The 18562-nt window shown below is 42.1% G+C and overlaps 1 long non-coding RNA gene across 3 annotated transcripts in view; it reads left to right on the top strand.

Annotated features, from left to right (window-relative positions):
* Window positions 1-16820, top strand: part of LOC132665841 (uncharacterized) — a 56842-nt gene extending 40022 nt beyond the window's left edge. For 2 of the 3 annotated variants that reach the window (XR_009604312.3, XR_009604313.3), the window contains one exon: window positions 16238-16820. This is a non-coding gene — a long non-coding RNA (uncharacterized LOC132665841). The remainder of the gene's footprint in view (window positions 1-16237) is intronic. The other variant, XR_013551263.2, reaches the window with a different exon arrangement.
* The last annotated feature ends 1742 nt before the right edge of the window (window positions 16821-18562 follow it).

An 18562-nucleotide genomic window follows, 5' to 3' on the forward strand; every position in this document is an offset into this window, starting at 1 on the left:
TGGTTTTTGTTTGTTATTAACAATCAGTTGTTATATAATTTTTTTTAAGAAACATCTTTTTTATTCGTGGCAAATAATTTTTTTGGATTTCTAGTAATGTTTTAGCAATAAACTAGCTTTCTCAATTAATTTCCCTTTATGTGACTCCTTTTAACATCCCTCCCCCTGCTCCGCCCCGGCCCAATGTACTGCTTGTGGGTTGGTTACAGTTCCCTTTTTAGAGTTGGGTAACTGCATGATGGATTTTTAAAGTTTTCTTCCAGAATGTGGAACTAAATTGTGTTGTAACAACTGTTAATGTAGTGATTCCTGTGAAAGCACTCAAAGCCATGACCACGATGGTTCCTTTGTGAATTCTAAGGAGCAATCTTTTGTTTGGTCCCCAGACTGTGCCTCCCCTTGTGTGATAAAATGAGGTCTGCCATTTTTCTGCCTTACTTGATCTTGTGGTTTCTTCACTTTCACTTAACATTTTTAGTTTCATCTCACAGATTTTTGGCTGATAGTAAAGCCCCATAGCAACATAGTCATGACTTAACCATGAAATTCCTGCCTAGAAAAATCCGACTGTACTTTCTTTCTGCAAGAATTTTCCAGGGTTGCTGTTGATTTTGTGCCACATATACAGTGTCTTTTGGGCAACGCGTTCCCTCCTCTTCCATGCTTGTTACTGGGCAGCGCTCGGTGCATTGCTGACCTTCTTTCTCCTAAAAATTGCTTTGGAAAGTCCTCCAACTTTCAGCGGAAAGGGCCGAATCCTCCTTTTCTGTTTCGTGTGTTGTAAAGCAGAAGGTGCTATGTATGTTCGCTTCACTTTCCCCAAGCCCCACTGGGTCAGTTGTCTACCGAGGTGCTTGCATTACTTTATTTTCTTCTTTTTCCCCTCAATGTCAAGCTAAAACTCATGTTTATTCACACTGATCAGAAGTACCCTAATATTTACTTTGCAAAGACCTGGTCGGCTTCTAGTGCTAGAAGCCTCATACCAGTTTGGTTTGAATTCAGCCTGTCCTGCCTTTATAAGTTCTAGTTATCCTAAAGATAACTTTTATTAGGTAATTATCAGGGACGTACCAAGATAGAAGTTTATCTTGCTTTTAAGTAAACATTATCTATGGCTGGTATGGCGGCTCCATTATCATCAGAGACCCAGGCTCCTACACTTTTGTGTCACTATCCTCAACATGTGGCTTTCACACTGAGGTCTGAGTTGGCTTCTCTAATCTCAGCCATCACACTTACATGTCAGTGACCAGGAATAGAAAAGACAGAAGAATAGGGCAAGCTCCCTTCTCCTTCTTTCTCCTTCTTCTCATTCTTTTGAGAGAGAGAGAGAGAGAGAAAGAGAGAGAATCTCAAGCAGGCTCCACACTCAGCACAGAGCCTGACATGGGGCCCGATCTCACAACCCTGAGATCATGATCTGAATTGAAATCAAGAGTTGGATGTTTAACCAACTGAGCCACCCAGGCGCCCCTGGACTCCCTCCTTTTAAAGACATATTCTGAAGTTATGCATACCATTTCCTCTTTTAATCCATTGACCAAAACTTAGTCAGATGGATATGACTCTGTAGCAATGGATGCTAAGAAATATAGTTTTTATTTTAGGCAACCATGTGTCCTGCTAACATTTGGAAGTTCTGTTACTGTGCAAGAAGGGGAGATTAGATAATAGAGCCCGGTTAGAAATCCGTGACATGTACCATAACTCCAAAGAAATTCCCAGCTTCTTCCTTCTATAATGTCCTTTAAGCAACCAAATTTTAGAAATTATTTAATTCAGTTTATTTACCAGGCTTATTGAGATGTAACTGACGTATAATATTGCCTAAGGTTGGGGTGCCTGGGTGGCTCAGTCAGTTGAGCATCTGCCTCTTGATTTCAGCTCAGGTCATGATCCCAGAGTGGTGGGATTGAGCCCCAGGGCGGGCTCTGCTCTGAGCGTGGAGCCTGCTGAAGATTCTCTCTCTCTGTCTCTCTGTCTCTCTTCCTCTGGCTCTTTCCCCTGCTCGTTCTCTCTCTCTTTCAAATTAAAAATATATATATTGTGCAAGCTTAAGGTGTACTGTGTATTGATCTGATACACTTATATGTTGCAAAATGATTACTACCATAGTGTTGGCTAGCACCTCCATCACATCCCAGGACCAGTGTTTTCTTTTTGGGTGTGGTGGGAACATTTGAGATTTACTCTCTCAGCAACTTTAAAGCATAAAATACAGTTCTATTAATTATAATCACCATGGATCCTAAGAACTTACTCATCTTTTAAAAAAAATTTTTTTTTTTACGTGTATTTATTTTTTTAGAGACCGAAGAGAGACAGAGCACAAACAGGGAAGGGGCAGACAGAGAGGGAGACACAGAATCCGAAGCAGTCTCCAGGCTCTGAGCTGTCAGCACAGAGCCTGACGCGGGGCTCGAACTCATGAACTGTGAGATCATGACCTGAGCCGAAGTCGGACACTTAACCGACTGAGCCCCAGAACTTACTCATCTTATAACTGGAAGTTTCTACCCTCTCCATTTCCCCCACTCCCCACTCCACCTCTGGTTAAAAACCACTCTACTTCTGTTTCTATGAGTTTGGCGTTTTTAGATTCCACATATAAATGATCTGTTACAGTATTTGTCTTTTTCTGTCTGATTTATTTCACTTATCTTTATGTCCTTAAGGTCCATCCATGTTGTTGCAAATGGCAGGATTTCCTTCTTTCTCATGGTTGAATGATACTCTTATCTCTATCTGTCTGTCTATCTATCTATCATCTACCTATCAGTCATCTCATTTCTTCTTTATGCATTCATCTTTGACAGACACTTATGTTGTTTCCATGTCTTGGCTGTTGTGAATAATGATGCAGTGACCATAGGAAGGCAGATACTCCTCAAGGTCCTGTCTTTATCTCCTTTGGATATATACCCAGAAGCGGGATTGCTGGTTCGGAACTACTTGCTTGTAAGTCTTGCCTTTGGGAACATAATTCTTTTAGTGAGGAACTTACCTGTTTTCCCACTGGCTCTCTCCCACCCTCCACAGCACCGTGAGTCGTGCCACCTTTGTTCAGACACGGAAGATAACACTTTTCTAGTAAACTGGAGGTTCATGAATCTGAGAAAAGATTCTACTTTTGATGGTGTCAAAGGTTAACATCCCTCTGCTAAATATTTTATTTCATTTCATGTTAATGCATACATTTCTAATTTTTGTATCTCCAATTCACTTCTGTTTACCACAGCGGTCTCCTAACTCCTCCGCTCACGGTTGGGGAGGGCTTGCTCGTTCTTTTGCCTTTCCCTCCCATTTGCTCCTGGCAGATCTTCGTGCTTACCTTCATTTCACATACGGACATTTCTTTTTTCTGATATTTGCATGCCTTGCTTTTCACCAAGTTTGTTAACATCTTTCCTGGTGTCTACCTTCTTCTGGGTGGAGTGTCTCTTTCTGTGGATTTTGGCATCAGTTTGCACCTCTTTCTACTTTCTATGGAAGTAACTACAGAGCAGAAAATGTCAGGTAAAAGTTTACATGGTATCTAAAAGAGCAGTGAGCTATCTTAGACCAGCTACACATATTCAAGAACCATTGTGATTTTAAGCCCTGATTGCCTCCCTTAGCAAAATATGTTTTGATTCCATGTAGTGCTGTTCTGCTCTTCTGTTATAAATGAAAACATGATCTGGCAACTCTATACTATTTTGATGCGTATGCTCAAAATCCCCCCAACTTGGTGAATTCAAAGTTATATGAAACTTAAGCCAACAAGAATATTAACCTTAATTTTAACCATGTGTCTTAGAATAAGAAATTAAAAAGAAATTTCCACGATGACTAAGTCGGTAATAAATATTGCAAAATTTATTCTGCAGGATGCTTCGTATACTTCATCAATTCCTCTTGTCTGATGCCACCGCCATGCCCTGGGTTCCAGCTTTTCATTCCATCCCTCTCCGTCACTCCTTGTATCCAGTCATTTGAAAGCATCTTTCCTTCCTCTGCAGAGTCTCTTGGATCTGTACCCAGGTCTCAGTTTCAGTGCCACCTCTCAGAGCCAAGTCCCTATCAAGTCCCATATAAATTACTACAGCCGTCTCTTCACTGGTCTCTTCCCTTTCAATTTATCCTACAGACTGTTGCCAGATTCATCATTGCTTTCATCATCTCCCCCCTGATTAAGACCCTACGCTATTGCCTTATTTCTGATTATTTCAAGTCTGGACTCCTTAGCTTGTTAACAATGAATCTTGCTCAATAAATCATATTTTTCCATTTTCTCCCACAGAGCAACCCACTACACATGCCCTACTTCAGCAAGCTGCTTTTCTTCATGTCCTCGTCTCTCTTTTACCCACATGTCTCCACCTTCAGGTCTTTGCCTATGCTCTACCCTCCCTGGAGAGCCTCTTCTCACCTCCACATGATGTCTTTCCTTCAATATCCCAAAGACTGCCCACCACCACTCCATTCTACAGTGACCTGTCCTTTATATGTAATATTTCTGATTATGCTCTGTATTTATCCAATTGCTTCAAACGAATTGAAGATTGCTTTAAGGTTGTTCTATATTTGTTTTACTTACATACCTCATCTCTCCTCAACTGGTCTGTTTTATTTGTTTTCTCTTCCTACATGGTCTAGCTGGATGCAATTTGGTATTTAATGTGATTAGATCAACAAATTCAGACATAGAAGACTCAACACATTTATTTCACATGTTTTGCTGTAATGCCCTCCTACTTGTTCTTGGAGTGGGTTTAAGGTTTAAATCTTTTCATTTCAGTCACAAAATATGACAATTGTTCTTAAATATACCTTCGTTTCTTATCTTTATGGACTTGTAATTTCCATACGTAAGTGAAACAATTATGACATGCAGATCACAGACTAAGCCCAAGGGGAATGATATTAAATGAAAGGAACATAGAAAGTAAAAATGTCCTTACTGAGATCTACTCTCATGAGATTTGAATATTTTCAAATATACTCCTTTCGAAGCTACAAAGGGTAGCTATCTATTGGAATTTGTTCTCACCCTGGCTGAGCTATTTAGAATTGATTCATGCAGTCTGTTTCCCATGATATTGGATAAAATATCATCTATCTTAAAGATCTATGATAAAATATTGTGTATAACCAAACAAAAATAGTTAGGGTAGGTCTAAGACAAGCTAAAAGGGAGAAACTACATAAAGATGAGTTACCTTAAAATTGTGGCTCTCAAAATCTATTTGTCTTAGCAAGAAACTAGGCCTTGAAATTCAGAGACTCAAGTTAGCTGTTGAAGACTGTAAGTTTGGGCTGATTTGATGGCTGGTGTTGAGCCCCAAATATGGTCCTCCCAAGAACGAATGCTAAAAACGTGAAGTCACATGCTGCAGGGGTTAGCTTTGTTTTGGCAGAGTTTCATGTTCCTCTGCTCTGATAGGGCCAAGAAGCACACTACCTTTTGGTCTCCCTTGTCTGCTGAAGATGATGATTTGTCAGCCCTGTGAACCCCAAGTGCCTAAAAGGTGATAGCCAAAGTCATTCATGTGATAGACAACTAAGTCATGGTGCTCTCTGCAGAACATAAAAATGTGGAGCAGGGACTGGGTAGATGCTTGCCAATCCTGAATCGTCTTCCTAGGCAGGCCTAGCCTTCCTCGCAGTTAAGTCAGAGCAGTATGATTAGTTCTGGTCAATGGAATTTGGGTAAAAGTGATGTCTTCCATTCCCGGGCCTGGCCTCCAACACCTGAGGAGATCTTGGCTTGCTCATTCTCTTTGCATGCTGGCTGGTCAGATGAAGAAAACCCAGTAGAAGATTTGAAGGTAGAGTATGGTAGAGCCACAAGATAGAAGAGACCTGGGGCCTGGAGTAATTGTCTAGATTGCTGCCCACATAACACCTTTATTAAGCAGTGAAATGAATGCAAAATCTACTTTGATTGATTTAAGCCCCTGAGGTTTTAGTGTTGTTTGTTAATATTATTAGCTTGACTAAATAATGATGTCTTTAATCATCTCAAGATTTAGAACAATTATACTTAAAAAAAATTCCTGTTTAAGAAAAAATTCTTTTTAAAAAAATTTTATTTAAAAAATTATTTTTATTTATTTTGACAGTGAGAGAGTGAGGGAAAAGCCGAAGGGGGAGAGAGAGACAATCCCAGCCAGGCTCTGCACTGTCAGCACAGAGCCCAATGTGGGACTTGAACTCACAAACCCATGACCTGAGCCAAAATCAAGAGTCGGAGGCTTAACTGACTGAGCCACCCAGGTGCCCCTGTTTAAGAAAAAAAATATTTTTTTTCTTTAAAGTTTTTCAGGTAATTAAAAAAATTTTTAATGTTTTTTTATTTTTGAGAGGAAGAGGGGGCGGGGAGAGAGAGAATGAGACAGAGGATCTGAAGAGAGCTCTGTGCTGACAGCAGAGAGCCTGATGAGGGGCTCAAAGTCACAAATCATGAGATCATGACCTGAGCCAAAGTTGGATGTAACTGACTGAGCCACCCAGATGCCCCAAGAAAAAATTCGTAAATTTTTAAAAATGTTTTTATTTACTTTTGAGAGACAGAGAAAGACAGAATGTGTGTATGGGGGGGCGGGGGGCGTTGCAGAGAGAGAGAGAGACAGAATATAGGGCAGGCTCCAGACTCTGAGCTGTCAGCACAGAGCCCGACATGGGGCTTGAACTCAAGGACCGTGAGATCATGACCAGAGCTGAAGTTGGATGCTTAACCAACTGAGCCACCTAGGCGCCCCTCCAAGAAAAAATTCTTAGAGCTACCAAATTTAATCCAGTTTAACAAATAGTTGATGAATAACTACCTATGTGCAAATAACAATAATAATAATACTGAGATGTATATAGCATACGGGGAATAAATGCTGGACAGGGCAGAATATTTTGCTGGGGAAGGCAGATAAAAATATACAAGTGAATAAACAATATGTTTATGAGTGCTAGGAAGAAAATAAAGCACAATAGCAAACTGAAAGAGAGTGGGTGGAGCCTTGCTTTGAGAAGGTGACACTTGAGACTTGGATAGAGAGAAGGCACCAGTCATGTGGCTATCCAGGGAAGAGCTATCTGCACAGAAGGCATAGCATGTGCAAAATCCCTGAGGCAGGAACACACTTGGTGTGTTCGAGGCAATGATTAGTGTGATGGAGGCTTAGTGAGCAAGGAAGGGGTCATGGTGCCAGGTCATGCGTGGCCTTTTGCCCTGGGTTAAAGGTTTATACTTTATTCCAAGAACATTAATGGGGTTTTAACATTAATGGGCCTGATTTGTGTGTTTTTTGTTTCTGGTTTTTTTTTAAATCACTGGCTGCAGTTTGGAGAATGGATTCTAGAGAAAAAACAGGGATGCCTCTCAGGCCATGAAGCAGGAGCCCCAGTGAGATATGATGGTGGTTTAAACTAGGATAGAATTGGATGTATTTGGGATTGAGATGAAAGGATGACTTTTCAGATGGATTGAACACGAGGAGGCCGGGAAAAGAGAAATGAAGATTTATTAGAGAATTCAACAAATATTGATTTAACACCAGCTATGTGCCAGGTGCTCCTCTAGGCTCTGGGGACAGAGTAGTGCACAAAATAGATCAAGTCCCTGCTCTCCCAGATCTTACACTCTAGTGGAGAGAAACAGATAGTAATAAACCACATATTTATTTAGGTGGGGATAGTGAAGAAAAGCAAAGCATTGTGAAGGGATAAAGAGGGACTTGGATGGCTAGTTTTAGATAAGATAATCAGGGAGTTTTCTTTGATGGGATGACATTTGAGCAAAGAAGTGAGGAAGTAAGCCACGCAGATATCTGAGGCAAGGGTGCCCCAGGAAGAGAAAACAGTGAGTGTAGAGGCCGTGGGGTGGAACGCACAAACCATGTGAGGGGCATGCTGGAGGGGCAGCTCTTAGGCACTGTGGTGGGAGGGGTGTGGACAGGGAGGAAGTGGGAGGAGATGAGGTCATGGAGAAGTCGGTGGGTGGGCAAATCATAGGCTAAGATCAGGGCTTTGACACGATGATTTTGAGGCGGAAAGCCATCGGAGAATTTTGAATAGAGGAAGAGAAGTAGGAAGACCAGCTAGAAGGCAATAGCCTTAGCAAGATATGGTGGTTTTATTTTAGCCACTGATTGGATGTTGGTGCCATTATTGAGAAGGAGAAGACAGAGGAAGAAATATGGGAGGGGAAATTAAAGTGCTGTTGAGGATGGGTTAACTTTGAAATGCCTCTCAGACATAAAATTAGAGATATCAAGTAAATAGGTGGATATTGAGTCCAGAACTCAGGAGAAGGGTCAGGATCTGAGATAGAAATTTGGAGCTGTCAGCCTCGGCATGGTGTCTGGTGTCTCGGGACTAGAGGCACTCACCCAGTTGGAGAAAAGAGCCGAGGTGTGGCCCTGGGGCTCTCCTCCTTGTAGAAAGTAGCAGATGGGAAGGAGATTGAGAAGGAGTGGCCTGTGAGGTTGGATGAGAATCAGAAGAGTTTAGTATTACAGAAGCCGAGATAAGAAAATGTTTCAAATTAGAGAATTTAACCGTGTCAGATACTGCCAAGAGTCGAGGAGGAAGACCGAAATGTGGCCCTTGGATTTGACCATGTGACATCACTGGTGACTTAGCCAGGTAGGAATGAGCTCAGGAGATGAGGTGGACACGGGATAATGAACAACTCTTAAGACAAATTTTGCAGGAAGGAAAACATAGAAAGGTGAGAGTAACTGGAGGGAAATGCAATTTCTATGGGTCAAGATCTGATTTTTCCTCTGATCTCTCAAAGGTGCTAGGAGAAGGCATCACCTAGACTAATTTGTACCGGACTGATGGCTTCATGTGCTATTTCTTTTGTATAATTTGCATTTTAAAAGGAGGAACTTTACATTTCATGCAGTAGATAGTCTGATATATTTTGGGTAGCTAGAAAGAATATTCTAGCTACGACTAGCTCTGGACTGTGTGTGTGTGTGTGTGTGTGTGCGTGTACATGCATTGTCTTCAAATCTGGTGAGCTGGAAATCTTCCTGACAATCTGTTAGGCATCAGGGATTTTTATCTCCAGATGGGTGCTCCATTTTTCTTTTCGATAACCCTTTACTAATGAAGAGCCAGGGATGGGAGTTCCATTTACAAATGGTGAATCATTAGAAACAGATTTGTAGGTGGAGAAGGCTCTTCCAGCAGCAGAGCCTCACTTCTGAGGCATGCCGTCAGTTCCCTGCACAAATGGGCCCTGGGAGCAGATCTATGGGAGGGGAGACAACTCTTTACACATGTGCCCTCCCACACCGCTGCTCCAACCACAAGCCTTCATCAGAAAGCCCGAGGCCAAAAGGACAAGCGCTCCATTTAGGGATCACCTTCCAAGTCTCTGCCCCACCTCTCCTCTCTCCCTCCTTCCTTTGCAGCGCTCTGGGAGGCTGAACATTTCCTTGCACGGCACCGTGCAGCGGTGAAGCAGTGGCCTCCTCTTTCAGCTCCCTTGGCCCGCCTCTGAGCTTCTTTTCATCTTGGCCTTTATGGAGAGAGTGTGCTGCCCTTCCTTCTCTGCCCAGTCTGTAAGTGGATGTGCCCCTGCTCTGAGAAGGGGTATTTTTCTGTAACTCGGAGAGTGGAGATACCTCTAGGACCCCCGGTGGAAGGCAAGCCGGGCCAGTGGACTTTCACCAGGAAAGAAGAGTCACATTCTAGAATTGACCATTAGAGTCCTTCCCAAGTCCTAGCCCCTCATTCCTGTGACATTTTGACGAATTATTTCAGTCTGCTCAGCCTTCTCCTTCTAAACGCCCATGACCAGGTCCTCCTTCCTTGTCACTTTCCATCTGACCTCCAGAGGGTGGTTCTAGAACTTCAGCCATTCATGTACCTCCTTTGTGATTTTTTTGGCCATATGTATGTGCCACCGATGCTATTATTTACCTAAAAGTTTTCTTTAAATCAACTCATCATTTTATTTAAATATTTTTTGATAAGGAAATTTTGTTACTACATAGGTAGAAATTCAGGGTAAATAAAAAATAAATGCAAATGAAACACCAAATCTATGTTATCAAATTCTAGTTGTATGCTTATTTACTAAGGGCTATGAGCTTGCTTTGTCTTTTTCCCTGGAAGGGAGATTATCAAATATTAGAGCTATTAGAGACATAACAGCACCAAGCTGAGACTTTCTCCTTGACACAGTCTGACATATTGAAAGAGAAATGCTGTTTGCACAGCACTGCGAATGTACTAGAAGCCACCAAACTGTACATATTAAAATGGTTAAAATATTAGACACTTCTCTAAAGAAGACATCCAGATGGCCAACAGGCACATGAAAAGATGCTCATCACTCCTCATCAGGGAAATACAAATCAAAACCACACTGAGATACCACCTCACGCCAGAGTGGCTAAAATGAACAAATCAGGAGACTATAGATGCTGGAGAGGATGTGGAGAAACGGGAACCCTCTTGCATTGTTGGTGGGGATGCAAACTGGTGCAGCCGCTCTGGAAAACAGTGTGGAGGTTCCTCAAAAAATTAAAAATAGATCTACCCTATGACCCAGCAATAGCACTGCTAGGAATTTACCCAAGGGATACAGGAGTGCTGATGCATAGGGGCACTTGTACCCCAATGTTTATAGCCGCACTCTCAACAATAGCCAAATTATGGAAAAAGCCTAAATGTCCATCTACTGATGAATGGATAAAGAAGTTGTTTATATATACAATGGAATACTACTAGGCAATGAGAAAGAATGAAATCTGGCCTTTTGTAGCAACGTGGATGGAACTGGAGAGTGTGATGCTAAGTGAAATAAGTCATACAGAGAAAGATACCATATGTTTTCACTCTTATGTGGATCCTGAGAAACTTAACAGAAGACCATGGGGGAGGGGAAGGGGGAAAAAAAAAGAGAGGGAGAGAGCCAAACCATAAGAGACTCTTAAAAACTGAGAATAAACTGAGGGTTGATGGGGAGTGGGGCGGGGGGGTAGGAGGGAGGGGAGGGTGGGTGATGGGTATTGAGGAGGGCACCTGTTGGGAGCAGCACTGGGTGTTGTATGGAAACCAATTTGACAATAAATTTCATATTAAAAACAACAAAATAAAATGGTTAAAATAGTCTATGTCAGGTGAATTTTACCTCAACTGAGAAAACAGAAGAGAAATAGAATAATTTTAATTCAGTGATATAATATCTTATTATAGTACCGCTTAAAATCGTTTGTCCCTCATTTTGGTGAAACACTGCACCAGGAAAGCCGTAATGCTGAGAGCCTCATGGTTCAGTCTCAGAGTAGTTCTGCTGTCTGAGGAGCACAGCTTGGGAGTCTGAAGTCTAAAGCAGTTTTAAAATAAGCCAGTACCTTCACTTGAATTTCTTGAATAATGGAAAGTAACACATAGAGAAATACTCTTTTATTTATTTATTTCCTTTCCACTTCTGAACACTATAGTATGTTTGAACTTGAATAATTTACTTTTCGGAACTTAAATTTCTTTATCTGTGAAATAGAGATAATGCTATCCATCTTACAGTGTTGCTGTGAAGAGAACCTGGGAAATTCATGGAAGAGCCTAGAAAAGTCCCTGGGACAAATCTTCATTCTTTTCCCTACTCCCAACTCAGTTGAAGAATAGTAGGGAGGCAAATTTATATGGATGCTCTATGAGTGATTTGATACTGATGTGTTGATGATTTGCTAGAAATCCTTATAATCCAAACCTGGAGTAACGTAGAGAGTCTGGAAAATAGTCACTATTAAGTATTTAGCCAGTGCCAAAAAAAAAAAAAAAAAAAAATCAGACTATTCTAATTTCATTTTCAGAACCATTGATTGTTGAAATATATCTCATCATTTGCATTAAGAAGTATTAAATCACTATTTGTATCCCTGTTGAGTTTCTATAGAATTCTCTTCTAGTACAGTTTTATATGTTGGGACTTCGCCAACCTGGTTTAATTAATTAATCTTCAAATCAATCCAAAGCATATTAAGAACATTTATGGGATTTCCTTATGAAATATCATCACTTCTGATTCACCCGCATTTTGCTGTTTTTGGTCATCGTTATTTGTATTGTTGCGTTTGGCAGGAATCCTGGAAATACAATTTACTTTATGCTAAAACCATGTCTAAGGAAAGACTGTGAGTCCACTGTGGAGTGAAATATGCCTACACTCCCTGCATTGTGTTCTCGGTCTTGGCCATACATCAAACTAGCAATGATGTATTCTTTCAAACTTTAGAACTTGAGTGTGGGAGGTAGGGAACTTTCAGATGCCACAAAACACACTCTAAAAAGCATTTCAGAACCAATCTTCTCTAGGAAGAGAAAGACAATTAAATTCTCCAATCTTTTTAACCAAATAAATAAATAAATACGGTAAAAAAAAAAAAGGCACTAGCATGGAAAAAAAAGGAGGGAGTACTGTTGATATAGGCTTCTCATGGCATTTGAAAAGATGAGCAAGGTCTCATTTTGTATGCTGGAGGCATAGTTTGGTTCGTGGAGTAACTAAAGCCATATGAAGTGTTTTGTGATGGGTGTTGCAGTTCATTAAATATTCACTTACAAGGAGGATCTTTTAACACTGTAATTCTTAAGGTAGGCATTTTCCTCCTCAAAGTCCAGAAGGCTGCAGGCTCTAGAATGAGAATCAGATGCCAGGCAAATTAAAGAGAGCTGGAGTTTCCTCTTGCAGGTTCTTTGTGTTTTTGGTGGGTGAAATTACTTGGGGAGCATCCTGTGTAAATCCTTCACTCTCAGTGCTCGTCCCAATAAGTGCCCTCCTCAATGCCCATCACCCATTTTCCCCTTCCCCCTGCCTCCTTCCCCATCAACCCTCAGTTTGTTCTCTGTATTTAAGAGTCTGGGTGTTGTATGTAAGTGATGAATCATGGGAATCTACTCCCGAAGCCAAGAGTACACTGTATACTCTGTATGTTAGCTAACTTGACAATAAATTATATTTAAACCCTTAAAAAAAAAAAAAGAATGCTTATCTAATTAATCAATGTCAAAAGAGCAAAAATTATGTGAAAAATTGTTCGTAAAACATTTTGTAATTTTGATTAAATGAAAGTAAGAGAATAAATTTTTTTAAGTAAAATAAAATCCTTCACCCCCATGCACTGAGCATAGCCCTTCACATCTTTTTTGAAAAGAACCATCTAAACATCTAAATCTTAAAAATTAAGGTGTGGTTGGGGCGACTGGGTGGTTCAGTCAGTTAAGTGTCTGACTTCAGCTCAGGTCATGATCTCACGGCTGGTGAGTTCGAGCCCCGCGTCGGGCTCTGTGCTGACAGCTCGGAGCCTGGAGCCTGCTTCGGATTCTGTGTCTCCCTGTCTCTCTGCCCCTAACCCACTCGCATTCTGTCTCTGTCTCTCTCAAAAATAAATATTAAAAAAAATTAAAAAAAGATTAAGGTGTGGATATATACATATTTAGGGCTGATAGTAAATGTCCCCCTTGACTCACCATGGTTTTCTTTTTAATTTATTTTGAGAGAGAGAGAGAGAGAGAGACAGAGTACGGGTGGAGGAGGGGCAGAGGGAGGGAGAGAGAGAGAATCCCAAGTGGGCTCTGTGCTGTCAGCACAGAGCCTGATGCAGGGCTTGAACCCATGAACCGTGAGATCACGACCTGAGCAGAAACCAAGAGTGAGATGCTTAACCGTCTGAGCCACCCAGGTGCCCCTGATTCACCTTTATTGATCAATACCCCAGGTTTGGTCTACATGCACACACAGTCCAACTATGCTTGACTTTGTCACCAGTCACCTAAACTGACTATACCTTTGGGAAATTTGAGCTTTTCAGAGAGGCCTGGCTAAGGATTGTGGTTCTCTGGACTAATACCAGCTATGGGAAGCCAAGAGGATTTTTTCTGAATGCAGTTAATTAATTCTGAAACGACTTCTCACAGAGTTCCCTGACGTCCAGTGGAATTGGACAGCTCTGAGTTTTAATCTCTTGTGAGTGTTGTGAAATCATCGTGTTATATAAGCAAGCAATCATCTCGCCAGGTTTGGGGCTCACCTTGTTGACAGGTCTGAGACAGTAGCTCAGTGTGAGTGCTGGGGCAGGGCTCCCCACCCCCACAGGGTGCAAGATCACATTCTTTTAGACAAACACTACTCACTTTCTTTCGGTGCAAAAAGTCTGTGTGTAATTAAGCAGATTCGAGGCTCTTGGCGGTGTAGTAAAGCGGAACAAAGCACTATCCATGATGGGTGAGACAGGTGTGGGCTTCCTCCTCCCTTGTTTGGGCATTGCTGCTCCTCATGAGAGTGTCCCTCTGAGAGAAGACAAGCACAACAGAAAAGTCAGGGGCCAGGCCCTAATCCCTACTTTTACAGCCAGAGGCTCAGTGTTGAGTCTCAGCAATTCCTGTGCACCACTCTTCCCCCATTCGATCCCAACAAGTCTGGGTAAGCTGTCAATCCTCTCAGGAAGCCCTCCCAGGAAGAACCTAGGTTTATTTGCCTTTGGTGCAACCTTGTGGTCCTTTTCTGTCTTCTTGCGACTTTCGATTACTTTCTCTTCATCCTCAGGCATTTTTTGTTCTTAGGTCCTTTTGCGTCCTCTCCTCTAAAACAGACTTTTTGGCAAAGGCTCTGATAAACACATTTGCACTGAGGTGTAAATGGCTGATAAAAGATGTGTTTCTTCTCCCAGGAGTATTTGCATTGGAGCAAAGACATAAATTTTGAAGGGTGGAATTTCAGATCAGCAAGCCAGGTGGAAGAGGGCTTTAGGAGTGAGGAATCTTCCTGCGGCCACCCTAGGCCTGCTCCTGAAGACAGCCCTGCTCCAAGGTAGCCAGCAGCTGGTGATGGGAGGCCCAGGCTGCTGGCCGTGGGAGGGACTGGTCCCATCGCTGAGACTCTGGCCTTGCTCCATGATTGGAGTTTGAAGTCGTGGGGCCCTGTCTGCAAATCTTGAGCAACAGCCTTGCTTATCCCAGAGGAATGTTTGGAAACACTAATAATATTACATTGGTGGTAAGTGTTTCACCATCTTACTGTTCTCTTCAGCTGATGCCATAGACACCTCTCAGTTTTAAGGATTCTTGCTTGAACTTGCCTTTTTGTGAAATATCCAAAGTTCCCACGTAGAGGTTCGCTCCTGCTGATAGAAACTGGTTAGTTTCATCACTCCTCAGCTTGTCTAAATCAGAAGTGTTTTTGATATTCACATGCTGACCTTTGGGCAAAAGAAAAATCGTTACATTGCAGGGAAATTCCTCCAGGCTTGGAGCATATGCTGATGAGCGCATGGCTGCAGAATGGGATCCCTGGGGCTGATGTCAAGACAGGGAACACCAGCCTGGGGCACAGTCCTGCCCCTCCCGCGGAGTTCTCCTAATAGACTCATGAGCCAGTCTGTTCCCTTGTGCTTGACCTGAGATTGCTCTCAGAACACCCCCTGGCCCATTTTTAAAAATCATTCAGCTCCATGTAACTAAAAGCAAGGAATACTGGTTAACATTTTTTTCCCCTTAAAAAACAATTCATATGTTTGAGAGACTAGTTTTAGCTTCTGTTTTGTCCCAGTGAGTTGAAATTTCACTGTGCATTTCCCCTCCTTGATGCTTAGGAATAAATCAGAACTATGCCTTTTGTCTTTACAGCCCAAGTTCCTTAAGGACAGTGGCTGAATCTTACGTACCTTTTCTTCCCTCCAGGGCCCTATGTAGAGTAAATGCCTATCAAAACTTGTGAGGTGGAAAATGAATAAAGATACTTATTCCTCACCCTACTTTTGGGAGTAAACATCCTTCATTTCCTCGCTGTTTTGTCTATAGCACTCTAAACATCCTATATGGCCATCATAATACTGTTTATGCTACAACACAGATGAGCCTCAGAAACTTACAAACTGATGCTCACTGAAAGCAGCCAGTCCTAGAAGACCACATATTGGATAATTCCATTTGTATGAAATGTCCAGAACAGGAAAATCTATAGAGACAGAAAATAGATTAGCTGTTACACAGGGCTGAGACGGGAGGGGAAGGGGTGTCGTGATTGGAAGTTTCCTTTTGGGGTGATGACAAATGTTCTAACATTGATATTACGATGATGATTCATTAAGTCTATAAATATACACTGGGTGGTACACTTTAATGTTATGGTATGTAAGTTACATGCCAATAAAGGTTTTGGAAAGGAAGAGACTATGGTTTTGGGTGAAATGGAGAGAAAAGGAGAGATCTTGACTTGGGCTCTACCTTTTTACAGGTGAGGAAAAAAGAAAGAGCAGATCTTAGAATTTTACAGACACAGAAAGTATTTTTGTGTGGAGGTGAAAATGAAGACAAAATAATCCTCTTTGGGAATAAAAAGGGAACTGAGGCAAGCAGGCAAGGAACTTGTGGTGGACACACCCTAAGGTGATCCTTAATGACCTGACTTGTAGAATTCTCTTCTCCAGAATGTGGGTGACACCTGTGACCTTCCTCTAACCAGTAGAATATGGTAAAGGTGATGGCACACCATTATGTTCCGTTCTCTAAGACTCCACGTTCGCAGACCAGGGTGAGAGGCGCTCCTGCCAGCCTTGAAGAAGCAAGCTGCTGGGACATGGGCTTCCCGTGTAGAAAGCCGCAAAGCGGGGAACCGCAGGGAGAGCCTCTAACCAGGAAGAAACCAGGAGCCCTCTGTCCCGTCTCCATGATGACCTGAATTCCCCCCACAACCACCTGAGCTCCGAAGAAGACCCTGAGATCCAGAAGGGACACCGCTCTGCTAACAGCTTGGCTGCAGCCTAGCGGGATCCTGAGCACAGGACCCAGAAACTGTGAGATAATAAACATGTGTTGTTTCAAGCTACTAAATTTGGTGTAATTTTTTTGTTTTTGTTTTTGTTTTGTTTTGTTTTACAGCAATGAAAAATTAATGCAAAGCTGTGGCAGAAAGAAAAGTGATTTTCAGAATCAGTTTAGTAGAAGGACTTCTGGAAAAGAAAACTCAGGGTGATATCACACCTGGGTTAGGAAGGGGGTCTTGCTGTTGACATGTGCAGAAGGCAGTTAAGGTGACCAAAGATCAAATGAATCAGAAAATATGGGCTCCCGTCCACTCAGATTCATGTTGGACATTCACATCTCACAGATGAGTGGAGATGCCTGGAAAAGCAGAAGAATATTAAATATTGACTATCATTTTACTAGTGATAACAATGACAAAAATATATGCGCGCGCGCGTGTGTGTGTGTGTGTGTGTGTGTATGCATGTGTGCATACCAGGCACTGGGCTAAGCCCTTTTATGCATATTTAATTTTTTTTTTTTTTTGAGAGAGCGTGAGATGGGGAGGGGTAGAGGCAGAGGGAGAGAGAGAATCTTAAGCAGACTCCATGCTCAGTGCAGAGCCCAATGTGGGGCTCGATCTCATGATGAAGAGATCATGACCTGAGCCAAAATCAAGAGTCGAACGCTTAACCGACTAAGCCACCCAGGTGCCCCAATTATTTCATTTTTAAAGATACAACGTAGGAGAGGTTCTAGTGCTGAATTTGGAACACCAGTTCCAAGTCTGGCTCTGTCAACTTACCAACCACATGACCTTCAGCAAGTCACTGAACACTCTTTCCCCTCAATCTACACATTTGTAAAACAAGCTTAGTAAGACTATCTACCTCACAGAGTTGGTATGAGGACTAAATGAAATAATCCACACGCAGCTCCTAGTAACTGTGCCTGGCACATGGTAAGTGCTCAATAACCACTAACTGTTATTGCTGTTACTGCCGCTGTTCAGTATCGTTATATCACATGGTGATTATGTGTACCCCCTCTGCCACTTATCCATTGGGTGACCTTGGGCAAGTGACTTTCTTACCTTCTGTTCCTCTTTTGTGAAACGGGGAAAGGAACAATAGCTTCTTTGTAGGGTTTTGTGGACGATGCTGTGTGCAGAGGTCTGACTGAGGAGATGGTCTTTGTTCCATCCTATCAGGGTAGACATGCCTGATGCTTCTTGGTGCCAAATAGAACATTATAATCTCTTTCTTTTTTTTTTTTTTTTTTAATTTCTTTAATGTTTATTTATTTATGTGTGTGTGTGTGAGAGAGAGAGAGAGAGAGAGAGAGAGAGACAGAGCGTGAGCAGGGGAGGGGCAGAGAGAGAGAGGGAGACACAGAATCCGAAGCAGGCTCCAGGCTCTGAGCTGTCAGCACGGAGCCCAACACGGGGCTTGAACCCACTAACTGTGAGATCATGACCTGAGCCAAAGTCAGACAGCCGACTGAGCCACCCAGGTGCTCCTATAATCTCTTTACTCAGTAGTTTTGTCTGCAAGCTTGGGAAAAGGCACCTAGCATGGCAATCAACATGTGTTAACTTTCAGTGAGTGTCAGTTACTGTTCATGATTGCGTGTAATCCTCACAACCACTCTATCAAATTGGGTTCTTTATTATACCCATTTTACATATGTAAAACTTAGGCTTCAAGAAGGCAACTTGCCTAATGCAAAGCAGGGTCAGAAATGAAAGGCAGACTTACCTGACTCCCAAAGTAAAAATATTTCCGGAAAGCATGTGTTACACAGATAACAGAGGACA

The sequence above is a fragment of the Panthera onca genome, chromosome D3 (genome assembly GCF_046562875.1).
Source record: "Panthera onca isolate mPanOnc1 chromosome D3, mPanOnc1 haplotype 2, whole genome shotgun sequence".
NCBI lineage: Eukaryota > Metazoa > Chordata > Mammalia > Carnivora > Felidae > Panthera > Panthera onca.